The 27799-nt window shown below is 44.0% G+C and overlaps 1 protein-coding gene across 1 annotated transcript in view; it reads left to right on the top strand.

Annotated features, from left to right (window-relative positions):
- Positions 1–27799, top strand: part of ANGPT1 (angiopoietin 1) — a 460247-nt gene that overhangs the window by 19395 nt on the left and 413053 nt on the right. The window lies entirely within an intron of this gene.

The following is a 27799-nucleotide window of genomic DNA, read 5'->3' as shown; positions in this document are numbered from 1 at the left end:
GGGGTATGGCAGTGTTGGCTTTGTAAAGAATATAGGCGTTCCAGAGGCACTGTTCTAGGAGATGCCTAAAAATCTTTTTATAATACTTTTTTTGTTGCTTCCGCATCGCCGGGTAAAAGGTCATTGCCTGATCGGCTCGATCAACACCTCCCATCGTGTGATTGTAGTCGATCACGACTTGCGGCCTCAGCATATCTGCTCCCTGTTTTGTGCGGACCATGGCAGTGGTGGTGTTGTGCACGGTGCTCATGAGACACACGTCCTTTTTGTCTCGCCACCGCATTGCCATCATTTTACCCTTTTGAAAGGCAACCATCTCTCCTTTTTTTAGCTTTTTCTTGCTAAACATGGATGGCATGTCCCGCCGGTTTGGCCTAACAGTGCCATACACATCTGTTTTGTTTCGGATCAAAACTTCAAATAGTTCCGGAGAGGTATAAAAGTTATCTGTTGTAACACAATATCCCTGGTTCAAAAGGGGGTCCAGCAGTGAAAGGACAGAGGATGTGGCCATCCCATAGCCGCTGTACTTGGGATCGAACTTTGTACCTTTCCCGGTATAAATTACAGCATTCCATATGTATCCTGTGGACGACTCACAGAGCATGTAAGATTTGATCCCGAACCGCGCTCTTTTCGATGCAATATACTGGATCCAGCTCAGGCGTCCCTTGTAGGCCATGAGACTTTCGTCCACACAAACATCCCTGTCTGGCACATAGGTCTGCTGGAAGTTTTTAACGATCGTTTGGTACACCTCCCAGATTTTCTTGAGTTTGGGCGCAGGATGCGTGGCCTCATCAAACTCCTCGTTGTTTGCAAAATGCAAATTTTTCATAATCAGAGAAAATCGGTACTCGGACATCACTGTGCCAAAAAATGGAGTGGCCAGCATTTTATTCGTGGTCCAATACCATTTTTGGAGTGGTTTTCCCACCACCCCCTGAAGGATGATGAGTCCTAGAAACTTCCAGATGTCCTCGCTACTGACTGGTTCCCATTTTCTGGAACGGGAAAATTTGGCGCGCAGCGTAGCGCACTGCTGCTCCTGGTAACGATTGGTTTCAGCGACTATCTTTAGAATTACCTCCTCCGTTAGGAATAACTTGAGGTACGCCAGGGGGTTGTCTCTCTCCACGTCAACCTTCATCCCCGGAGAACCAGTGAAAGGGAATCTCGGGGGCGCTGCCTGGTCCGCGTCGCTGTCCAAAGGGCACCAAGTGCGCACATCACCTAGGTCAGGTGCGGGATCATCGGCGTCACTTTCGGGATCCGTGTCGGTGCCAGAGTCAGATGACAGATCTCCGCACGACTCACTGTCGCTCTGTTCTGCGAGCAGCTCCGTGTCGCTGCCGCTGTCGCAGTCGCTCAGCTCATCCAAAAGCGCATATGCGGGACAGCGCTTTTTTGATGCCATTTTCCAATTATTTTTATTCACGCAAAGGACAATGGCAAGGGGGCACTGAGAGGGCACTGTGTCTTTTACCACTTTTAGCAAAGTGATACAGTGTAATCCTCTCAGATTACACTGTATCACCTCCCTTTTATATGTTTGTGTTTTGGTGTTACTTTTTTTACTCCCAGTTCCGCTCCCATGCAGCATTGCTGCTGCAGGGAACGGAACTAGGAAGTCCTCCTACCGACAGACGAGCGGCGGAGATCTCACTGGCGGTCACAGCAATGAGAGCTCATCGCTGGATCGCCAGGATAAGGTAAGAGAAGCTCTGCTGCGCTGTCTGCACGCTCTGCCATTGACCCCGAGCGTGACTCGGGGATACCGCTAATAGAAGAAAATTCCTACCCCGAGTCACGCTCGGGGATACCGCTAAGGCGGTTAAACAGAAATTTGCATGACTGCCCCGTCAACGCAGACAGTGCTGACAGGGGAATCAGCAATTGTCTTCTCCTGGCAGGAGGGAAGCCGCCCCTGTCGGGAGAATACAGTGATTATCGCTAGCAGCTATAGAAGCCACCTGCGATAATCGCAAGTGAATCCAGCAGGCTGGTTGTACCCAAGTTGATCGATCGATCAAGTTAGTACCTTCAGCCTGCTCATTGACGGTTCGAATGTCTTAATTTACTAATGGTATCTATTAACAGTACTTGGATCTGTATTATATTGGAATGAGTAGAGCTCAGTACAACCTTTACTAATAAAAATATGAGCCATTGCTCAATCTGAAAATGCTTGATTGACAGATATGTGTTAATATTTAAACAAAATGCATTTTGAAATATGATTTGTATCTATATATGAACATGGGGGCAGCTGTCTTGCTCAATACATACTTAGACTCCACTTCTTGTTTTGCAGTGCTATACAATGGTTGTGCTTTACTGCTCCTCTTCACACTGCAAGTCTAGGAGTTGACTGACTTGTTGAAAACACTGCATTCCCTGCACATTTCATACTTCAACAGTCCTAAAGCAGCATGCATCCATAGCACTACTGAGAGCTCCCTTTACATTTCTACATCTATATTCTTACAGTTCATATAATAAAGATATGAAAAAGCAAGGAGTAAAAATGTAAAAGTCATATAAAAGTAACTTTAAAGTAGAAGACCACTTAAAACATATCTGAACATAGAAAAGTGACAACAGAAAAAAGAATAAAGCCTCGTACACACGCGTCGAAATTCGGCAGGGAATTTTCGTCCGACGACCGATCTGCCAATTTTCGGCTTGTTAGTATGATGCTTCCGACAACCGACTCCGACTTTTCGGCCGAAAAAAAATCTGGTGTGCAAGCTATAAAATTTTTGTCCGCCGTCAAAACACGGCCGATTTTCGTGCAGTCAGTAAAGATTTCGACAGGGAAAAATCTAATGAGCAAGACTGGGCATGCTCAGAGAAGAAAGAACACAAAGAAAGCAAACCAACACATGACATCACTTCTGAAGTAGAATTTTGTCGGGCGAGAAAATTTGTGTGCAGTCTAGGCAAATTCCAACCAACAAAACACCACTCTGGACAAAAGATGGATGATCGGTCGGCCAATAATCGTTGCGTGTGTACTAGGCCTAAGTAGTCCATTGAGTCCGCCTGTATAGATCTATGTTTGTAAGCATGATTGAAGCCATTTACTGTTGACAGTCTTTCTACCTCAATAATGAACAATGTCATGGCGCTCTCTAGCATAGGTGGGTGATATGGAAGGGGGGGGAGGAATAATGGGGGTTTCAATGTGTGATGGAGGGGGCCACATTCAGCGGCTGCCAGCTGGACCATGGAGGGGCTCTGAGGAACAGAAAGCAGGAGAGAGCGGCGTCAGATTAGTGTAGCATAACATTTATTGGTAGACAATAAACGTAGTAACTTACTCAGAGGTAAGGATAAAACGGTTTAGTGAGTGATGAGGATCACCTGTGTCCTTCTCCGTCTTGTGAGATGTGGGATGGGAGCAGAGTGCTGGCGTTCCCCTGGGGAGGCTGGTGTATGGCAGCTGGTCCGCAGGTTAGGTGGTGGTGGAGGACTCACGGCGAGGCTCCGACTTCCTGTTTCCGGTCATGTAGACGTCACATTCGGTGAGAAGATTACAGGGGGTGCACACATTTTGAGCACCTGTGCTCCTTCGTCAGGCCTGATGTAGCTATAATCTTTAATTTCCCCAGATTATAGCTACATCTTCGCTTTCTCCATATTACTGTCTATTGCACCAGAATCTTTACAGCCTGCCAGCTCTCTAATGTACACACACAGCAGATGCTTCTAAACTTCAGCATCACATTTGTGCACCTGCATTATTGTGCATTATTTTCCTATGTTTTCATGCACTTTCATCCAATCCCATTAAAGTCTATGGGACCAAAAACAAACTATAACAGACCAAAACAAACACTCTCACCATTTTCCAATTTGCATGTGTGGGCAGCACAGTGGCTAAGTGGTTAACACTTCTGACTGGGTGTAGGGTAGCCTATTCAAAACCCAACCACACTACCTTCACAGAGTTTGCATGCTCTCGCTATCCCTGTGTGGGTTTTCTCTGGGTACCCTGGTTTCCTTCCACAGTCCAAAGATATGGTGGTAGAGCAGGGCTTTTTTCAGTGGGAACGTGAAGTTCCAGCACTGAATGTATGTAATGCCAAGGTGTGCTGGGGGATCTATTATTGCTGATGGAGGATATAGTTTTGTGTGGTGGATATATTTTTGTGCAGTGGCTTATTTTTGCTGGGGAGGTCATTTGTTGCTGGTCAGGATATATTGTTGCTGGGAGGGAGCTTATGTTGCTGGGGCAGGTCAATTGTTGCTGGATGGGATCTTCTGTTGAGGGAGGGGTCCTGGCTGCTGGAGAGTCTATTGATGCTGTTTGCTGGAAGATCTGTTATTGATGCTGGACGCCTATTGTTGCTAGAGTGATATTTTGATGCAGGGGTCCTATGTTTCTGGAGGGTCTATTGTTTCTGTAAGAATCTATTGTTGCTGGGGGGAGGTATATTGATGCTGGCTACAGAGGATCTATTTTACTTCTTTTCTTGTTATCATTACCAAATACCATATGAATTACTTAGCATGACATACTGATGCTCTGTATTCTCTGAATGAGGTGGTGCTGGGAGGTGGGAAGGGGGTGGAACCAAGGTGTGGTGCTCCGAAGTAGGTAGGGGGGCAGAGACAAGAAGTGACTCAGAAGGGGTGGTGTCCAGAACCTATTCTCTGAGAAAAAAAGCCCTGTGGTAGGGCTATAGGCTCCTGTATATGTTTGAATGCGAGGTAGGGACCTTAGACTAAACCTCTTAAGGACATGAACTGATGTGAATGTACAATATATATATATATATATATATATATATGTAAAGCAATGCATAAATTGACAACACTATATAAGTACTTGAAATATACAACGTGTATTGCATAGGTGTGACCATAATGGGACACCTCTTGTTGTGGATTTTTGCATGATGCCAAAGCATTTCAAAGTACATCAAGCGAAATGCCAAGATTGACAAATCACAAGCCGGAACTAAGATCGCAGGGAGAAATATCAACAACCTGAGATATGCAGACGATACCACACTAATGGCAGAAAGTGAAGAAGAACTAAAGTGTCTTTTAATGAAGGCGAAATAGGAGAGTGCAAAAGCTGGCCTGAAATTGAACATTAACAAAAATAAGATCATGGCAACCGGTCCCATCACGCAAATAGAAGGAGAAGAAATGGAAACAGTGACAGATTTTATCTTCCTAAGCTCCAAGATCATGGCAGACGGAGACTGTAGCCATGAAATTAAGAGACTCTTGCTTCTTGGGAGGAAAACAATGAGAAACCTAGACAACATTATAAAAAGCAGAGACATCACCCTACCGACAAATCGCCGTATAGTCAAAGCTATCGTACCCCCAGTAGTAACCTATGGCTGTGAAAGTTGGATGATAAGAAAGGCTGAACGCTGAAGAATTGATGCTTTTGAACTATGGGGTCTGGAGAAGACTCTTGAAAGTTCTTTGGATGGAAAGACGATCAAACCAGTCAATCCTGAAGGAAATCAACCCCGAATATTCACTGGAAGGAAAGATCCTGCAGCTGAAATTCAAATATTTTGGCCACCAAATGCGAAGAGAGGACTCATTAGAAAAGACCCTGATTCTGGGAAACATGGAAGGAAAAAGGAGAAGAGGACAACAGAAAACAAGAGGGATAGATAGCATCATCAAAACAATGAAGATGAAGTTAAAGTGGAGTTCCACCCTAAAATGTAACTTCCGTCCATCTTCTTGCTCCGGGTCACCTGAAAAACAAATGGATAATCGCAATTTTTTTTTTTTTACTTACCTTGTTTTAGAAGATAGTGTACTTACCTTACTTACTTTTCCTCCCTCGGCGGCCACGGCCCGTCGTCACTTCCTGGCTTGCAATGATTCCTGGGAGCTGAACGTCATCGCTCCCAGGAATCAATGCACCGGCCCCGACTTCAGTTCCAGTGCAGGCTCCGTCATACCTTGCTAAACAGCTTCTGGGCATGCCCAGAAGCTGTGCAGGGATGACGCTGCAGCCCCGGAAGTGACGGCGTGGCCGGTGCAGTGCATCGTGGGACCGAAGAGGACGGAAGAGGACTCAGAAGAGGAACGTGCTGGCTTCAAGCTGCCCACACCTGAGATGGCAGCGCTGGACAATACATTTTCAAGGTAAGTATTTCTTCTTGCAGGTAAGTGCAACCCGGGACAGTTCAGAGGCTATCCATTGTGGAATGCACTAGCCCTGACTGTCCCGGGGGTATTTTTATGTATTTTTTTTTTGTTTTAGGTGGAACTCCGCTTTAAGCAAGCTTTGTGAGGCAGTGGAGGACAGAAAAGCCTGGCACGATATGATTCATGAGGTCACAAAGAGTCAAATACAACGAAACGACTGAACAACAAAAACAACAACAAAGCATGACAAATGGCTGAGGTGTAGACAGGGACTAAGAAATCACATTGGTTAACAAACTGCATTCTGTTGAATATTTGTGCAGTAAAATATGTGACTATAAGCCATAGTTGGAGCATGTACAAAAGATAAGCCTGTTTGCTACATCCTACGGTGACCTAGCATGTTAAGAAAATATTCTCTCCCGCTCTTGCATCTGTGAAGCTTTAATAGGCACTTCTGACCCGTAGGATTAAGTGTATCCAGATTATGCGCAGTTTTGGGGCACCGCAGGAGATGTAGAATTCAAACACGAAGGCTAAACATTTATCTGTTGGGGGCTAACATGCTTAGCTCGGTATTAAATACCACAGAACACAGTGGTGGCTGTTAACATTAAAAACCATTTTTCTCATAATAAATCATATTTTTAGAAACTCCAGGAATTTCAACTTTTCATACGAAAAGCCTTTTTTGTTTGAGGCAAGTCTGTAACCCACAGCAGGGAGCTAACAGAACAATTCTTCTTGTACGTGAACTTTCTTTTGAATTGAAGTGGACCCTTCACCCAGCACAGGCAGGGAGGACGCTGTGCAAACAGCAGTGCAGAGTAAAGTGTTAGGAAAGGAGACGCTACCCGTATCAACCAATCACATGGTAGCCATCAGATTTCTACTGCCGGTTAGAAAAATAAAACAAGCATATCATTGCATGGCATGACCAAAAACACTCTTCTTTCTTTGTAATGTGTTTGATGAAATATCTCAATGCTGGCTTTACAGATGTATATCATGAAGTTTTATTTCTGTGACTTCAACTTAACCACTTGAAGACCAGGCCTTTTTTGACTCTTTTTATTTACAGGTAAAAATCTGTATTTTTTTCTAGAAAAAAAAAACGCTGCGCAAATACCACGTGACAATTGGTGTTGAGTTATTCACTTTAAGGTCAACACAGAGGACAAGGGGGCACTCTTTACGTCTAGAGGAAAACAGATTTTGTCTCCAAATACGGAAACATTCCCTCACCGTAAGAGCTGTAAAAATGTGGAATAGACTCCCTCCAGAGGTGCTTCTGGCTAGCTCACTAGATTGCATTAAAAAAAGGCCTGGATTCTTTCCTGGGTGTACATAATCTAAATGTGTACTAATATTTATAGGTAAAGTTGATCCAGGGAGTATCCGATTGCCTCTCGGGGGATCAGGAAGGGATATTTTCCCCCTGCTGTAGCAAATTGGATCATGCTTTGCTGGGGTTTTTCGCCTTCCTCTGGATCAACTGCGGGTATAGGATTGTATGGTTGGGTTTTCCTTACTGTTTTTTGTTTTTTATTGGTTGAGCCAGACGGACTTGTGTCTTTTTTCAACCTGACTAACTATGTAACTATGTTATTCTTTATGTCACATGGTATTTGCGCAGCATTTTTTGTTTTTTTTTCAAACGCAATTTAATGAATTTTAATGCAGAAAAACACAATATATGACTCAATATTTTGGTACAATATAAAAGATGATGTTACACCAAGTTAAAAGATACCTAACATGTCATGCTTTAAAATTGAACACGCTCGTGGAATGGTGAAAAACTATGATACTTAAAAATCTCCATTGGCTATGCTTTAAAATGTTTTACAGGTTACCGGTTTAGAGTTACAATTGAGGTCTAAAGCTAGAACTATTGCTCTCACTATAACGCTCAGTGCGATACCTCACGTTAATCTGGTTGAAAAAAAGACATCTAGTCCAGCCAATAAAGGGCAAAAAAAATATACAATCCTATTTACACAACCCTTAATCCACAGTTGATCTAGAGGAGGTAAAAAAAAAAAAAACAAACAGCAAAAGCATGATCCAATTTACTCCAGCAGGGGAAAAAAATTCCTTCCTGAACCCCCAAGAGGTAATCAGATATTCTCTGGATCAACTTTACCTATAAATGTTATTATCCAGTTACATTATTTATATCTAGGAAATAATCCAGGCCTTTTATAAAGCAAACTACTGAGGTGGACAGAACCAGCTCTTGAAGGAGTCTATTCCACATTTTCACAGCTCTTACTGTGAAGAAACCTTTCGGTAAATGGAGATTAACCACTTACCGCCCGCCCGCCGTCATATGACGGTGGGACGGTGCGGCTATTATCCTGGGCGGACGTCATATGACGTCCGCAGGAAATGCAGGGCAGGCGCGCGATCGCGGGCGCGCCGCCGTGCACTGCCGGTGTCGGCATGTCCCCGGGACACAGCCGGTCACCGGCAGGGGGGAAATAGCCAATAGGCATGGCTGTTTCCCACGTGATCGGCTGTGTTCCAATGACACAGCCGATCACAATGGAGGCGCCTGGGAGATGACCGCGCATGCGCGATCGGGAGCGCGCAGCGCGGTCATGTCGGTGGCACTGTGTTCCGTAGGAACACAGCTGTCACCGGCAGTAGTAAACAGTCACTGACAGTGACTGTTTACTATGTGATCGGCTGTGAATCCATTCACAGCCGATCACAAAATGTAAACAAAGAGCAGTAACTGACTGTTACTAGCTCTTCTCCCCTCATACAGTTTCCAGTGTGAGGAGAGCAGAGCTAGAAATAGTGAGTTACTGCTCTGTACACATGTCACAAAGTAAAAGCACACTAATAAAGGTCCCCACACAGTCCTCAGCCCCCCCCCAATGTCACCTGTCACCCAACAGTCACCTCATCAGTGCCCAGAAATTGACACCCATAACGTTCACATGTGAGCGCAGCGATCGCAGGCAGAATCACAGCGATTCTGCCGCGATCCGGAAATCATTGCAAATTGCGGGACGCCTGTGCGTTGCCCGTTTTTTGCAATAGCACCCCAAACGCTGTGCGATGTTGCCGCCATTTCCGCCTGCCGAAACGCGGTAACATCGCGCAAACAACGCATGACGCCCAAAAAAGGTACAAGAGTTTCTTTGGGGCATCATGCGTTGTTTGCGTGATGTTACCTCGATTCGGCAGGCGGAAATCGCAGCAACATCGCACAGCGTTTGGGGTGCTATTGCAAATCAGGGGCAACGCACAGGTGTCCCGCAATTTGCAATGATTTCTGGATCACGGGCAGAATCGCAGTGATTCTGCCCATGATCGCTACGCTCACATGTGAACATAGCCTAAAGTTCACCGGTCACCAGAGACTGCCATCAGTACCGCCGTGCACCATCGCCCGTCACCTGTCACCCATCAGTGATCATCGCCGTCACCTGTCACCCCATCAATCATCGGCTTTCAGATAAGGGTAGTCCCAGTGGCGGATTCGCCGCGGAATTACCCTTACGGTGCAGGGGAAGAGGTGCCCCCCCCCCCTCTTGCCGCGTCCCAGACGTTTTCCCAGCTTACCGGACCCGCCGGCAGCGGGGAAAACTATCTGGTCCCGGATCCTCAGAGACAGGAAGTCGAGTGAGGGCAAGATGGCCCTCACTCAACTCTATGGTCTTGGAGGACTGGAGCTACGTCAAAAGACGTTGCCTAGCAACCGGTTTAAAGGGCCGCTTTTTTTTTTTTCTTTTTTTTTTTTCCTCTTTCAACAATTTTCTTTTTTTTTTTTCTTTTTTAGTGTAGTTGTGAGGTGTGAGGTCTTTTTGACCCCAGATCTCACAATAAAGAGGACCTGTCATGCCTATTTCTATTACAAGGGATGTTTACATTCCTTGTAATAGGAATAAAAATGATCAAAACATTTTTTTTTTTAAACTGTGTAAAAATAAAAAAATAATAAATAAAATAAATAGGAAAAAAAAAAAAAATTAAAGCGCCCTGTCCCCGTTAGCTCGTGCGCAGAAGCAAACGCATACGCAAGTCCCGCCCACATATGTAAACGGTGTTCAAACCATACATGTGAGGTATCGCCACGATCGTTAGAGCGAGAGCAATAATTTGAGCCCTAGACCTCCTCTGTAACTCAAAGCTAGTAACCTGCAGAAATTTTTAAAATGTTGCCTATGTAGATTTTTAAGTACCAATGTTTGGCGCCATTCTGTGAGCATGCGCAATTTTGAAGCATGACATGTTGGGTATCTAATTACTCGGCGTAACATTATCTTTCATATTATGAAAAAAAATTGTGCTAAATTTACTGTCTTCTTATTTTTTGGTTCAAAAAAGTGAATTTTTTTCAAAAAAATCGCATTTGGAAGACTGCTGCGCAAATATGGTGTGATAAAAAATATTGCAACGATCTCCATTTTATTCTCTAGGGTCTCTGCAAAAAAAAATATATAATGTTTGGGGGTTCCAAGTAGTTTTCTAGCAAAAAAAATGATTTTAGCTTGTAAACACCAAGTGTCAAAAATTGGCCCAGTCTTAAAGTGGATAATTGGACAACTTTGTGTAAAGCGCTACTTGGATGTTAGGCGTCTGTATGTGGCTAGGCTGTGTAAAAGTGTTACACATGTGGTATTGCCATACTCAGGAGGAATAGCAGAATGTACTTTGGGGTGCAATTTTTGCTATGTACATGCTATGTGTTAGAAATATTGCATAAATGGACAGCTTTGTGTAAAAAAAAAATGTGTTTTCATTTTCTTTCCACATTTTCCAAAAACTTGTGGAAAAAAATGACATATTCAAAAGACTCATTATGCCTCAAAAATTATACGTTGGGCTGTTTGCTTTCCAAAATGGGGTCATTTTATGGGGGTTTCCATTGTCCTGGTGCTCCAGGGCCTTCAAAAGTGCGATAGGTTGTCAGGAAATTATATGTGTAATTTGTGCTCCTAGAATGCCGGACGCTGCTACTTGGATGTTAGGCCTCTGTATGTGGCCAGGCTGTGAAAAAGTCTCACACATGTGGTATCACCATACTCAGGAGGAGTAGTAGAATGTGTTTTGGGGTGTAGTTGCAAGTATACATGTGCTGTGTGAGAGAAATAACCTGTTAATACGGCAATTTGTAAAAAAAAAAAAAAAAAAAAATCTTCATTTTGCAAAGCATCGTGGGAAAAAATTGCAACTTCAAAAAACTCACCATGCCCCTTATTAAATACCTTGGAATGTCTACTTTTCAAAAAGGGGTCATTTGGGGGGTATTTGTACTTTCCTGACTTTTTAGTGTCTCAAGAAATGAGATAGGCCTTTAGTACATCAGGTGTGATCAAGTGTGATCAATTTTCAATGATTCGCACCATAGCTTGTGGACTTTATAACTTTCACAAAGACCAAATAATATACACTTATTTGGGTTATTTTTACCAAAGATAAGTAGCAGTATAAATTTTGGCCAAAATTTGTGAAGAAAAATGACTAATTTGCAAAATTTTATGACAGAAACAAAGAAAAATGCGTTTTTTCACGATATTTTCAGTCTTTTTTTATTTATAGCACAAAAAATAAAAAACCCAGTATTGATCAAATACCATCAAAAGAAAGCTCTATTTGTGTGAAAAAAAGGACACAATTTTTGTGTGGGTACAGTGTTGCATGACTGAGTAATTCTCAGTCAAAATGTGAGAGCGCTGAAAGCTGAAAATCGGTCTGGGCAGGAAGGGGGTGAAAGTGCACTGTAGGCAAGTGGTTAAATCTCATTTCCTCCAGGTGTAAAGAGTGCACCCTCGTCCTCTGCGATGACCTTAAAGTGAATAACTCAACACCAAAAATGCACAAGCACAGGGGCACTTTAAAAATGTTTTTTGTTATTATTTATTTTATTAAAAATGTTTAATTTTTACAACCTCCCTTAAGAGCCGGTCCACACTAGCGCGACTTGTCAGGCGACTTGTCAGCCTGACAAGTCGCGCTCCCTCGCGGTCCATTGACCGCTACAGGACCCGTTCTAATAGGAGCGACACAAGTCGCTCCGACTTAGAAAAAGGGTCCTGTACTACTTCGGGGCGACCTCGGAGCAACTTGCATAGACTTCCATTATGTGACGTCCCTGCAAGTCGCTCCGAAGTCGTGGTGCATGGTAATGCACAAGTCGACCCCGAAGTAGTAAGGAGTCGTGTCGCCTCAGTGTGAACCGGCTCTTATTTTATTTGTTTTTATTGCTGTCACAAGAAATGTAAACATCCCTTGGGATAGCAAATAAAACATGCCAAGTGTCCTTCATGTGGACATCTTGGGTCTATAAGACAGTGGAAGGAGCTACAGTGCAAGGCAGGGAACACAGGAATCTGACACTCCCAGAAGTGTCAAATGCTGAAGAATCCCACAGAGGCTGCGTAACTGGATTGAAGGGAAGCTAGGAGCCGGGATAATAGAGAGGGGAGTTCAATAGCTTTTCTATTGCAGGGAAATGTCATTTTTAGGTGAATGACATGGCCCCTTAAGGGAAAGATTTGTATGTCTAAGCTGATCCAAATTAGTTTTTTTTTTTTTTTTAGATGTGAGGAAATGATCATCTTTCTTATGTTTTAAAAAGGCAAAAGTTGTGTTATATTTACATATCAAATCCCCTTCCTCGCTGCCAAAGGTTTCTAGCCAGACAGTGACTAATACCTCTGCAGATGTCTTTATGGTAAGAAATTAAGGAAAAAGGAGAACTTGCAGCTTTAGACAATGTGAGTAACTTGTGTGGGTCATTTCATTAACCTCCTATAGATCTTGTAGGTTAATAAGTTCAGCACTAACCTCCTACACAATTTTTGCTTTCTTGCTGTCATCTTCAAATAAATATGCTCTATAGACTCATGTACCAGTCACCAGTTTTAGCCTATAAGAGTTAGTTAAGATCTGAGCCATGCAGTAAAGGCTGGCTCAAAGCAAAAAGCACACCAGACCATATTTATATATTTTTTGAAATCCACAAGTTCCAGACTATGTATAGGCTACAGCTGTTTACTGTTTGAAATAAACAGATTATGAGAGGTCATAAATACTCTCACAAGGACCAGATTTTCTGGCAAATGCCAGATTTGGCAGAGGGCCAGCCCAGGCCAGCAGAAGCAACTTCTTGTTAAAGAAGAAGAAGAACTGTGGCCAGGCTGTAGACCCTGAAATATTTACACATTCTTAACAAGCAGCTTTTAAACAAGTCCTTGTTGATTTCTGTAGCTGTAGGCACTATGGAGCAATTCATTCCCCAGGTTTTAGGCAAAAACCATTTCACCTTTAACAGCTCAGCTCCAGCTGCTCCCTTCTTCCAGATGTGATTCTGCAGCCTGCCAACCTTCCGAGTCTTTTAAGTGAACACAGAGCAGGAACTCTATGAGGGGAGAGAGAGTGCTGGAACCCAACTTTAATGGTTTCTTTGAATCTTATGTGAACTTTGGAGATGCATTGCTACACAGTGCCTGCGGCTACAGGGATAAGAAGGGTTGTTTTAAAACATTTTTTGCTTCTTAAGAATATGTGAATATTTCATTGTCTATAGTTTATCCATGGTTCTACTGTAGAGAGTGATAGAAATGATAAGGGGTAAGGGAACTAAACATGGCAAATGGAAATTTGGCTACAGGTAGAGTTTTTGATAAGAGACTTTATACTGTAAGTCTCTTATTTCAAAAAACCCAATTCTTTTACCTTTCTGCTATCAAAAACCCAATTCTTTTACCTTTCTGCTATCAAATGTATGTCTTCTGTACACTGAATGCAGTACATGCTCAGTACAGTGAACATTTCTGGACAATTTTGTAAGATGCCAAAAAAATAAATGGAGTTGGTGCCTGAGATGTAACTCTATTTGGATAATGACTAGAGAAGATGCTGGATCTGAAAGAAGATGGTCAGTCATCTCCTCTGCTGTTCGTATTTGCACAACATGGCAAATTCTTCCTAGCCAGCTCTGTCCCCACCGTCCCTTTTAGGTTAAAGTGGAACTTTAATCAAAAAGAGAAGTTCTGCTTTTCCGCCTCTTCCCACCCTCCTCTACCACCTTTAGAAGGTTGGGAGCCGGTATCTGGTTTTGACAGGTACCTGCTCCCACTTCTAGTCAGATTTCCACAGCGGATCCACCGGACATTCACATAAAAGGAAAAAATCTGACATTTTTGAGAAGGAATTCAAGACAAAAAGTATATTTTCAGGGTAGTGCTTAGACAGCAATTACCATTTCTAGGTGGTCCTTATAAGAGAACATTTTCCATTTTTTTTAGTTCAGGTCCACTTTAACCACTTCAGCCCAGGAAGATTTACCCCCCTTCATGACCGGACCATTTTTTTGCGATACGGCACTGCGTTACTTTAACTGACAATTGCGCAGTAATGCGACACTGTACCCAAATAAAATTGATGTCCTTTTTTCCCTACAAATAGAGCTTTCTTTTAGTGGTATTTGATGACCTCGGTTTTTATTTTTTGCTCTATAAACAAAAAAAAAACCCCGTAAATTTTGAAAAAAAAAAAAAAAGCTATATTTTTTTACATTTTGTTATAAAACATATCCAATAGAAAATGTAAAATATCTAATTTCTTCATCAATATAAGCCAATATCTATTCTGCTACATATTTTTGTTATAGAACATATCCAATAGAAAATGTAAAATATCTAATTTCTTCATCAATATAAGCCAATATCTATTCTGCTACATGTTTTTGGTAAAAAAAAAAAAAAAATCCCAAGTAGCGTATATATTGATTGGCTTGCGCAAAGATAGATTTATGGAATTTTTATTTTTTTATATTTTTTTACTAGTAATGGTGCAATCAATGATTTTTAGTAGGACTGCGACATTGCGGTGGAGAAATCTGACAATTTTTGGGGACCAGAGACACTAATACAGTGTTCGGTGTTAAAAAAAATGCACTGTCACTGTACTAATGATATTGGCAGGGAAGAGTTTAACATCAGGGGCAATCAAAGGGTTAAATGTGTTCCCTAGGAGTGCTTGCTAACTGTGTGGGGGGGGGGTGTGCTTTGACTGGGCGAAGACAGAGATCTGTGTTCCTGCTTATCAGGAACACAAGGATCTCCAGCTTCCCCTCTTACAGGACGCCGGCCTGCCTTGTTTACATAGGCAGACCACCATTCTGCCTCTCTGCCCCTCTGATTGGCCCCTGCTGTGTCCAATAACAGCAGGGGCGGGTCACTGGTGGTGGGCGCACGCGCCCCAGACCCAGTGCACGAAATTAGGTACAGGTACATATTTTCACGCAGGAGGGACTGCCCCTGCCACAGTATATCTATGTGGGGTGGTCCGGAACTGGTTAAGGCTGGGTTAAGACATATGTGGCCGTGGGTTTGTGCCTGGGGTCCGGTGTGTCCCTGTTCTCTGGTTCAGGTGCGAATCAGGTCAGATTTTTGCCTAAATTTGCTTTTTAATCAGACCAGAAGACGCACAGGAACCTTTTTCAATGTGGACCATGGCCGCCCCGGACCTGTGTGAACCAGCTCCATTGAGAGTGGGGGCTCTTCCACACTAGGAGTCCATCAAACGGACTCCGTTTATCTCAGCGGGGGATCGATCTGCCGATCCCCCGCTGAGCAGGAGGATGACAGCTGTTCTCCGCGATGTGTGCGGAGACACAGCTGTCAGTTCCCCATACATCTCTATGGGGAAATCGGATGGGAACGGACCATCGGTCCTATCCGATCTGCTGGACGGATGGAAAATAGGGTTTCTATCCGTCCAGATTTGACGGATCGGATGTCAGCGAACATGTCTCCGCTGACATCCAATGCCCCATAGACATGCATGGGGTGACCGTTCAGATCCGCCAAAAAAAATGGACAGGCGGATCTGAACGGTCCGCCTGTGTGAAAGGGGCCTTAATCACACTCGCCTGTCATGTGACTTAGAAGGGGGGAAACCAGCATCCAATTTGCATATGTGTGAACTCAAGCTAAAAGATAACTGCTTCAAGGTGTAATTTATTTATTTAAATCTGTCTGGAGCTTTTCCAGTTTAAAAAAATAATAATGGAGCTCTTTAAAGGAGACGTTTCCCTGTTGGTACATTAAGTGAAAGGATCCACGTTCTGCCTCATTACGAACAGCTCAGTCAGGCTCAGTATTAATTCAGAAATTATCCAGCAGACTAACAGCCTTTGATCTTTGTGTTTATAAGTCGGTCTGATGAAATCTACCTCAACACTATATGAGCGACGCTGCCCGTGATGTACAATAGGAAGTGACTGCGGAGGGGTGTTTACATAGTTCCACCGTTTCTCACTGACATGAAGTGAACATTTGGCAACACAGTAAATGAATTTGTTTACTTCTCCCTGACAGCAAACCTCACAGTGCTCCGGTATTGAAATGAGCTTGTTCCAGAACTTGGAAGAATATATAAGCGATACTTTGCGCTGTGATGCTAACAGAAAACGTTGTCAGTTGCAGTCCTGTCATACGGATCCGCGGAGTATGTTGCTGTTGGAAGGCATTGCTGACTCGTTCACTTACGCTCTCTCAGGACACTGGCAGGCATCTGGTAGACTTTAGTTGGCTGTAGCACTTTGATTTTGGCAGAACTCAGCTTGTCAGACATGTTCTAGAGTCATCTGGTTGATTGAAACTTTTTTTTTTTACATGTCCAGATGAATGCTTTACAACATGTGGACGCCTTTAAAACTCAATTCCGGGCTCCCTCCCCTACCACAGAGCTCCCCCACCTCCAGGGAGTTTTTTTTTTGTTAATCTTCAATCTGGTTATGTGATGGCCAGATTTCTCCTAAAATGTATCTAAACTCAAACATGTTGTATATTGCAGTTTACCAATCCTTAGATGTGGTGCCTGCATTCATCGTCTTTTTTTCCTTTATTTTATACCTGTTGATCCGGCCTGCAAGTCTGTTATTTTTCAACTTCCTTTAACAGACTAAGCTGTTCAGCAAAAGTGGTAAGAATGAAATTGTGTCCAGTCTAAACCCAAGCTCCGCTGAACGTGTCAGCCCAGTCAGCCATGGCTGAGGCATTCCTAGCCCTACTGCTGCATGCAGGGCCAAAACTGGGGGGAGGGGGGCATGTGCCCGGGCACTACATTGAGAGGGGCACTATGGCTTATAGTGAGAGCAACATCACTACTGTAGAGCCAAAAGAAGGTACAGGGGGCCTGTATGCTGGCAGGTGCTCAGAGAGGGAGCAGAGTGGTAGGAGAGTGGTGCCAGTACACAGCACCATGGAGCAGTCCCAAAGAGCTCTGGAGAGGCAGAGGGGTGTGGGAGCCTGATGCAAGTGAGGTAGCACCAACTCAGACGTCTGTCTGGCTATGTTGTGCTTGAGAGGACACGTGCACTCCTAGCTTCCACCCACTATGTCTAGAACATTCTCTAATATTCCAGAAAACAGAGGAAGGCACCAGAATAGCTGTCAGGAGGAGTCATTTAGACCCCCTGAGTCACTGATTCCTGACCCAGATTCACAACCTAGGCCTTGCTCTCAGCCAAGCCAATTTACCTACAGTAACAAATAAATATATATACACTAGCACACTAGAGGGTGCGACATAATAAATTGCTTGGTTTTAAGATTTTAACTGGAACTTGGTGTAGTATCTCAGCCAGGGACATCTTTAGCGCTGTCAAAACAGGGCAGCTGCTTAGGGCCCAGTCATTGTTTTAGGGCCCAAACCAGCTGCCCAGTAAGCCCGCACTGCCTGAAAATTGGGAGCCCCATTGGCGCCGCAAAAAGAATGGTCCAGTCCACAGAGGCGACAGCCAACATTAGCATGCTGGGCAAGGAGCTGGTGGGGCCGTGAGCTCCAATGACGCTCTGACCCAGCCCCATGCCATGCCTGTACATCAGAAATTGAGAGGCCTCTGGTAAGAGCTAATGTCGGAGTTGTAGTGGCAGCCAGAAGCACTACTGTGAGCCCACTGATGATGAGCGGAGCTCCACAGACCAGGACCGGGTAGGTCCTTCTCCTCTCCTGGTTCCCCATATATAGGTACTAGTCTAGTTCCAAAACTCTGACCTGGCTGTGGCTGTTATTTAGAGAGCAGCATGGCCCAGGAGACCAGAGGCACTGTGCTGACATCTTCTATACTGTGAAACGCAGCACTGCTTGATGGGCTTCATTTAGGCCTGGTTCACATTTATGCAGTTTTGTGCAGGCACAACAGCCCATTCATTTGAATGGGCTGCTGTGCCTGCATTTCCCACAGAAGGTGCATGCAGCATTTTAAAAACGCAGTGGCCTTGAAATCACATCATGCTTTTGCACCAAGTGAATTACCTGCGGTTCCTGCACCTGCAAACATGCTGCATTTTTAGATGTGTGAGCAACATGAATTGCATGGTGCAAAACCATGATGCGATTTCAAGGCCACTGCCTTTTTAAAATGCTGCATGCACTTTTTTTCTGCGGGAAATGCAATCATGGCAGCCCATTCAAATGAATGGACTGTTGTGCCTGCACAAACCCGCATACATGTGAACCAGGCCTAAAGCGGTAATAAAGTCATTTTTAAAAATAAAAACACTTGTCCCCCTGCAGATTTAGGTCATAATGCGCTAGTATGCACTGCATACTAGCGCATTATGACAGACTTACCTGCAAACTGAGCCCTTCATGGCTCCCCTTGGCCCTCCGCACATCCCTCTTCTCCCAGTCTTCTTTCTGTGTTCTCCACCTTTGAACACTTGAATGGACAGGCTGCGGTGACATCATTCCTGTGCATGCGCATGGGAGTGACATTGCTGCAGCACACAAAGTAGGCTCTAAATTTGATGTGAACTGCACATGCGTGGCTCAAATCACATTATCGCTGACAGGCAGGCGGGGGGGGGGGGCATTTATAACAGAAGAAACCACTAGGGTCTATTCTGTTATAACCACTTCAGTGCCGGATACTTTTTCCCCCTTCCTGCCCAGGTCAATTTTCAGCGCTGTCACACTTTGAATGGCAATTTTTATCATTTTGGTCAAACAAATAGAACTTTCTTTTAGTGGTATTAAATCACCGCATATATATTTTTTTTACTTTTACTGCTAAATAAACAAAAAAGATTGAATATTTTGGAAAAAAAATATGTTTCTATTTTTTTCTGTTATAAAATGATGCAAATAAATAATCTTTCTTCATAAATTTATGCCAAAATTTACTCTGCTACATTTTGTTGGAAAAAAAAATAACCCAAATCAGTGTATAATATTTAACCACTTTACCACCGGTGGATTTTGCTGTCTTACGTCTGGGCCACTTTTTGCGATTCGGCACTGTGCGACTTTAACTGACAATTGCGCGGTCGTGCAACGCCATACCCAAATGAAATTGATGTCTTTTTTTTCCCCGCAAACAGAGCTTTCTTTTGGTGGTATTTGATCACCTGCGCGATTTTTACTTTTTGCGCTATAAACAAAAAAAGAGTGTAAATTTTGAAAAAATAACAATATTTTTCACATTTTTTATATGAAATTCCCCCCCCAAAAAATGTAAAAATCTAAATTTTTTTAAATTTTTGGCCAATTTGTCTTCTGCTACCTATGTTTGGTAAAAAAAATCACAATAAGCGTATTTTGATTGGTTTGTGTTTACTAACTAAGGGAAAGATTTCTGTCATTTTTGGTGTTTTTTTTTTTAACGAGTAATGGCGGCGATCTGCGATTTTTTTTGCGGGACTGCGACATTGCGGCGGACAGGTCGGACCCCTGACTGACATTTTTGACACTTTTGGGGGTACCAGTGACATTACTGCAGTAATCAGTGCTATAAATATGCACTGTTATTGTAAAAATGACACTGGCAGTGAAGGGGTTAATTTTATTGGAGAGGGAGGGGTTAATGTATGCCTGGTGCTTACTGACGTGTGTGGGGGGAGGTGACTGAGTGACACAAGGACAGATCCAGGGTTCAGCTATGCTGAACCCTGCAATCTGACCCTGCCTGTCACTTTGGAGATCCACCCGCTTTGTTTACACAAGCGGGCGGATCTCCACACTCGATTCCCCGACAATCAGTGAAGAGCAGCGGCGATCGCCACTGCTCCTCCCCTGGCCCGACTCCTGCTGTGACTGAATACAGCGGGAGCGTGCCTCCGGCGGCGCGCACGCGCCACCTAGAAGGGGGAGGGTCTGCCGACGTAGGTCTACGTCGTCAGACCTACAAGAGCCACTTTGCCGCAGTAGTATCAACGTAAGCAGCGGTAAAGTGGTTAATCTATAGGAAAAGTTATAGAGTCCACAAACTATGGTATATACACTCACCAGCCAGTTTATTAGGTACAGCTTGCTACTACTGGGTTGGACCCCCTTTGCTTTCAGAACTGCCCTTATTCTTGGTGGCATAGATACAACAAGGTGTTGGAAACAGTTCTCAGAGATTTTGGCCCATATTGACATGATAGAATCACACAGTTGCTTCAGTTTTGGTGGCTGCACATCCATGATGCACATCTCCGTTCCACCGCATCCCAAATGTGCTCTATTGGATTGAGATGTGGTGACTGTGGAGGCCATTGGGGTACAGTGACCTCATTGTCAAATTCAAGAACCCAGTGGTTAGATGATTTGATCTTTGTGACATGAAGGAGCCATCAGAAGAAGGGTACACTGTAGTCATAAAGTAATGGACATGGTCAGCAACAATACTCAGGTGGGCCATGGCTTTTAATCAGTGCTCCATTGGTACTAAAGGCCCAAATTGTGCCAAGAAAATACCCCCACACCATTACACCACCATTACCAGCAATTGTAGCCTCAGTTTCCTGTTCTTAGCTGACAGGAGTGCCACCCGGTGTGGTCTTCTGCTGCTTCGGCTTCAAGGTTTGATGTGTTGTGTGTTCAGAGATGGTATTCTGCATACCTTAGTTGTAACAAATAGTTATTTGAGTTACCTTTCTATCATCTCGAACCAGTCTGCCCATTCTTCTCTGACCTCTGACATCAACAAGGCATTTTCCTCCACACAACTGCAGCTCACTGGATAGTTTCTCTTTTTTCCACTATTCTCTGTAAACTCGAGAGATAGTTATGCGTGAGAATCCCGGAAATACTCAGACCAGCCTGTCGGGCACCAACAACCATGCCACGTTAAAAGTCACCTAATTCCCTTTCTTCCCTATTCTGATGCTTGGTTTGAACTTCAGCAAGTCATCTTCACCACGTCTAGATGCCTAAATGCATTGAGCTGCTGCCATGTGATTGGCTGGTTAGCAATTTGTCTTACCAAGCAATTGAACAGACGTACCTAATAAAGTGGCCAGTGAGTGTATATTCTTAGCTCAAAAAAGTTACTTCTCTTGCCCTCAGCTTTTTCCAAATTTCCCTTTTTTTTTTTTTTGCTGTGATCTGACTTTCTGTTAGAGGGTGGATACGTTCCCATTTCATGGTCCCACTGTAGGCAGGAATGTAGCCTCCCTCTCTTGCTCCCTCCTGATATGGACTATTGGATGTGTTGTATACATAGAGCAGTGCACGTTCTGCAACTAACCTGAGAGGGAAAAGAAGAGATTTTTTGGGATGTTGGGGTGGAGAGAAAAATTGTGTGGTGTGGGGGGGGGGGAGGGGGCAAAAAAATGTTTGCCTAGGGTACAATCCATATTAAAGAAGGCCCTGATCTCAGCACTGCAAAAATACATTGCTAACCAATTAGCTACCATGCTTTGCCAATCATGGCATCAGATTGGAAGTTTAAGTAGAACTAATAAATTCACTAAAATCTAAACTTGTATTTTAAATGTTATTTCAAATATTTTTAAATAATTAAATGTTATTAAAAGAATACCCTTGCCCTGCCATGGAGTTTCTTGTTCATGCACTTTCTGTTGAGTGGGGTGATAACCCAATAGTTAGCCAATAGTTGTAATTCACATACAGTTCTTAGAAGTATAAAATAGCTCTTTTATTCAAACAACTAAAAGATCCCATAAGATCATAGGGGCATTCATTTTGTCCTCATGTTTTAAACTCGTTTGAATATCATAAATGTGTTTGGGAAGCTTTAGGCTGCCCAAATCACTTTTACACAGGGCTTTTTTTTCAGCCGGAATGTGCCGAAACAGAGTTCTGGCACCTCCGGCAGCCCTCTCCTCTCCAACCTGTCATTTAACTCAGAAGCTGGTAGAGGAATTTTTCTGCACAGCTCACTTCCTCTACCAGCTTCTTTGTACTAGCACTGTGAACCCAGGGCTCCTGCCCCTGAGCCCTGGGAGTACCTCGGGTCCCAGCGCCGCAACTGCCCATGGTGATTCGTGAGGCAGCTTCTGTCCCCGCCTGCCGCTCCTCCTCAGACATTGTAGCAAAGAGCTTGACTCTGTACCACACTTCTGATAGGCGGAGCTCTCCGATCGTTCTGAGATTAGAAAAAAAGAGCGGTGAATGAAAGGTGTGGGGGTGGGGAGAGTGAATATGTGCAGAGAAGATAGCTTGAAAAGTTGGGTGGATTTGTGCAGAGAGCAGGCCTGGGAATGGGGGAGATTTCTGCAGAGGTGATAGCTGCAGAAGGCCGGTTGTGCAAAGTGAGAGCTGGGGAGGGGGCTGCTATCTATTTTTTTCAGGCAGTCACAGCAGTCAGAATACCTGAACAGTGAATGCATCCGATAGGAAAACAAAGACTGCCCATAGATCTATCTATCTATCTATCTATCTATCTATCTATCTATCTATCTATCTATCTATCTATCTATCTATCTATCTATCTATCTATCTATCTATCTATCTATCTATCTATCTATCTATCTATCTATCTATCTATCTATCTATCTATCTATCTATCTATCTATCTATCTATCTATCTATCTATCTATCTATCTATCTATCTATCTATCTATCTATCTATCTATCTATCTATCTCTATGTTAAAGCCTTGTTTTTCTTCCTTTACCACTTCCAGACCACCCGTCGCAGTTTTTCGTCGCTACTTTGACATTAAATACCCGGGTTATGGCAGCAGATAGCTGCCATAACCCCAGTATTTTCTTACAGGGTGGGCAGTCCTCTTTCACATAAAAGTGGTCCCAGTGGCGGATTCGGGGCCCCCCTCTCCTTTTCCTGGCTTACCGGAGCCGGTGTTCCGTGAAAAAAACCTACCCGTGAGAAATGCCTACCCTCGTCTCTTCCGGTGCACCTACGTCAGCAGAGGGTATGAAATGTTCACGGTAGTGTGTTATACACCGCATCACCACATTAAAATATCTCCGCTGCAATATGAGTCATCTCCGCTCCTACCCCTGTCACTCCCCTGATCTCGGCTAATAAATATAAAATCGGATCACGGAGCCGAGATCTCCGTAATTTAGATTTCATACACCCGCCGCCGCTTTTACATTTACTAGCCCAGATCAGGGAAGTGACAGGGATAGGAGCGGAGATGACTCATATTGCAGAGGAGCTGTTTTAATGTACCCGCCGCAAATGTAACGTTACACACACTACCGTGAAAAATCCATACCATCCGAGCATGCGCACTTGTCAGTTCCTCTGCTGTTCAATGACATATCCAGGGCTTTGAGCATGCGCACTTCTACGCTGCTCAGCTGTTCCTGACAGGAAGTGACGAGGGTAGGCATTTCTTACGGGGTAGGTTATTCTCATGGAACACCGGTGGTTTTTTTTCATGCTGAAAGGAAAATGTTTTCTTTTTTTGGTTTTAAGCGTAGACGTGAGATCTGAGGTCTTTTTGCCCCCAGATCCCACATTAAAGGGGACCTGCCCTGCTTATTTCTATTACAAGGGATGTTTACATTCCTTGTAATAGGAATAAAAGTGAAAAAAAGAATTAAAAACATGTTTAAAGGGACAGTGTAAAAATAAAAAATAAAGCTAAAATAAATAAGAAAAAAAAATAGAAAGTGCCCCTTCCCTCCGAGCTTGCACGCATCGAATGCATACGCAAGTCACGCCCACATATGTAAACGGGGTTCAAACCACACATGTGAGGTATTGTTGCAATGGTTAGAGAGAGAGTAATAATTCTAGCCCTAGACCTTCTCTGTAACTCTAAACTGGTAACCTGTAGAAATTTTTAAAGCATCGCCTATGGAGATTTTTCAGTACCAAGGTTTGTCGCCATTCCAGGAGCGTGCGCAATTTTGAAGCATGACATGTTGGGTATCTATTTACTCGGCGTAACATTAACTTTCACATTATAGAAACAAATTGGGCTAACTTTGCTGTTTTCTTATTTTTTTAATTTAAAAAAGTGTCTTTTTTCCCCAAAAAGTTGCATTTGTAAGATCGCTGTGCAAAAACGGTGTGCCATAAAGTTTTGCAACAATCTCCATTTTATTCTCTAGGGTCTCTGCTAAAAAAAATATATATTTATAGCTTTTGGGGGATTCGAAGTAAGTTTCTAGCAAAAAATACAGATTTTCACTTGAAAACAAGTGTCATAAATAGGTCTGGTCCTTGAGTGGTTAAATAACCAACATGTTATACAGTAATTACCTGCTCTGTGCAGTTGGTTTTGCACAGAGCAGCCTGGATCCTTCTCTTCTCAGGTCTCACGTGGGTGCTCCTGGCTCCTCCCTCCTGTTGGGTGCTCCCACAGCAAACAGTTTGCTCTGGGGGCACCCGAGCAGGTGCACTCCCAACCCGTGGCTCTGCGTGTCCATTCACAAACAGAGCCGTGGCTTGGCCCCACCCCCTCCATCTCCTGATTGGCTCCTGCTGCTGCCAAAATCAATCAGGAGTGCGAGTTCCGGAGAGGCAAGGCCCTTGTGGACATCGCTGGATGGAGAGGGAGCTCAGTTAAGTATTAGGAGGGTCTTGGGGGGCTGCGGCACACAGAAGAATGCATGAAGCTAAAACACCTTGTGCCTTTACAACCACGTTAAGGTTCAGTGGTATTTCTTAAAATAATTGGAATAGAAAATTACAGAGTGTTTTATGGCTCAGCCAGACCAGGGGGCAATTTATAAACTAAATTAATAGAGCTGATGTGACTTTCAATTGAGAATTGAATTATAGCTATATGTGCACTTTGCACTGTTGAAATGAGTTTATGGGTGGAGAACACATACAAGAAACCAGCTTGCGCTCATTACTTGAACTATAAACTTATATAAGTTATGTTATGCTTAAAAAAGTTATATTATGCTATAACCTTAATTATTACCTGTTGTTGCCATCTGACACTAATGTATTAGCTGCACGTGTTCCACACGTTCAGCTTTTTTTGTACAGACTTTTCCAAATACATACATGCAGTGGTGGGATTCAGCCGGTTCTCACCAGTTCTACAGAACCAGTTACTAAATATTTGGCAGTTCGCAGAACCGCCTTACTGAACATCTATCATCCGCTCGTGTCCTGTGGCTGCAGCGGCGGCGCTGCTCTCTCTGCCTCTGTCCCGTGTCCTGTGGCTGCGACGGCGGCGCTCTCTCTCTCTGCGGGGAGCACTGGTTGCTAGGCTAGAGGCAGCTTAGCATCTAGCAACCAGTGACGTCACCCCTTCTGAGCCTCTTCTCCTCCAGGCCGCTGCCCCGCCGCCTCCCAGTCCCCGCCTATCACAATTTGGCTCCGCCTCCACCCACTTTCAGCGCGCACTGCACTGTCTGCAGGTGCGCAGCGTGGGACTCACTGTCACAGAACCTGGAGAAGAAGAAGAAGACTGTGTCAGACAGCAGGTCGTGGTGGTGACAGGCAGCCTGGGCAACATTATCAGGTAGGAGGACATTGTGGTGTGGTGCTGGGTCTTCATGATTGAGGCTGGCTGGCTAGCAGCATTTTTTCTGGCTCTGAGGAAGGGGGCTCGCCCCTGAAACGCGTCAGCCTAGCCACAGCAGCCCCATGCGACTATTTGCATGTCCATTCGTCACAACTGGGACCTGGCTACTTTGGAGACTGTATATGCTACTTTGATGTGTGTTGTATCACACCAGTCTTGTGAGTACTTTGTACACTTTTTAATATTTTAATAAATGGTTTTATGGTAATGCACTAGGTCGGTGCGCCCTCTTTTTCTTTTTTGTCTACATTGTTGCCTGCCCTGATGTTGGAAATTGATGATGAATTTACTGTACAGCAGGTGACATTGTTTTTTTATATATGGAATTTTTAGCAAAATACTTTTTCATGATTTGTGTGTGTTTATTCAATTTTGGAGGTTATTGGGGATCAGATATTTGGGGGCACCTTTACTATAAAGGGGCTTCCACTCTAATAGGCCCCCGGCACATGCCCGTGAGTCACATGATCCCTTCTGGGAGCAAGATGTAGAAATTACATCCTTGTCTCCTCAACCTGGGAACAAGTTGCCTTACAAAGAGGGGGGGGCTTCATTTTGAAAGGTACCCTCGCAGTGTTAAAAGGGATGTGGCCTGGTATGATTTAGAAGGAGGGGGTATGCTGCCACACCATGATCTCTGCGCAGCCTCCCCCTTGGAAGGCACCTTGTCCCCACCAGCATGCATTCATTCATATAATATTGTGAGACAATTTAAGATGAAAAAAAAAAAAAATTCAAAATAGCAATAACACTTTACAAACCATTGTGATTTTTTCTGACTATTACTATGATTTTTATTATACAGTAGTTTGGAAAGTTTATTATTCAGTACTTATTATTCATCTAATAAAAGTAAGGGCTCACCTCTTGCACACGGGCGTTCCGATCAGATCCGCCTGTCAGATCTGATCGGATACCCCATTCAGCCCTATGGAGCAGCGGATGTCAGCTTCAGCGGTGACATGCCTGCTGACACCCGCTGCCATCCGCATCCGATCCTGTCCGTGAAATCCGGACGGATGGAAACCCTATTTTCGATCCGTCCTGGGTGGGGATCGGATCGGATGGGATCGGATGAGAGCGGACAGGCGGTCCGCTCTCATCCGATTCCCCATAGAGAGCAGCAGGGCTCTGACACCTCCCTCTCCGCACACAGTGCGGAGACGGAGCTGTCATCCGCCGGCTCAGCGGGGATCGGCGGATCGATCCCCGCTGAGCAGAGCACGGTCCGCAACGTTTTTGTTTGCCATTAAAGAAAAAAATATGAAACTATGCTTGAATGTCGGAACTGGTTACTAAAATTTTTGAATCCCACCACTGCATACATGTGATCAAATATACAGTATCTCACAAAAGTGAGTACACCCTCACATTTTTGTAAATATTTGATTATATCTTTTCATGTGACAACACTGAAGAAATGACACTTTGCTACAATGTAAAGTAGTGAGTGTACAGCTTGTATAACAGTGTAAATTTGCTGTCCCCTCAAAATAACTCAACACACAGTCAATAATGTCTAAACCACTGGCAACAAAAGTGAATACACCCCTAAGTCAAAATGTCCAAATTGGGCCTAAAGTGGCAATATTTTGTGTGGCCACCATTATTTTCCGGCACTGCCTTAACCCCCTTAACCCTCTTAGGCATGGAGTTCACCAGAGCTTTATAGGTTGCCACTGGGGTCCTCTTCCACTCCTCCATGATGACATCACGGAGCTGGTGGATGTTAGAGACCTTATGCTCCTCCACCTTCCATTTGAGGATGCTCCACAGATGCTTAATAGGGTTTAGGTCTGGAGACATGCTTGGCCAGTCCATCACCTTTACCCTCAGCTTCTTTAGGAAAGCAGTGGTCATCTTGGAGGTGTGTTTGGGGTCTTTATCATGTTGGAATACTGCCCTGCGGCCCAGTCTCCGAAGGGAGGGGATCATGCTCTGCTTCAGTAT

The sequence above is a fragment of the Pelophylax lessonae genome (genome assembly GCF_965119305.1).
Source record: "Pelophylax lessonae genome assembly, chromosome: 5".
Classification (NCBI taxonomy): domain Eukaryota; kingdom Metazoa; phylum Chordata; class Amphibia; order Anura; family Ranidae; genus Pelophylax; species Pelophylax lessonae.
Note: the sequence above shows the minus strand (reverse complement) of the source record. Positions and strands in the feature narration are given on the sequence as shown.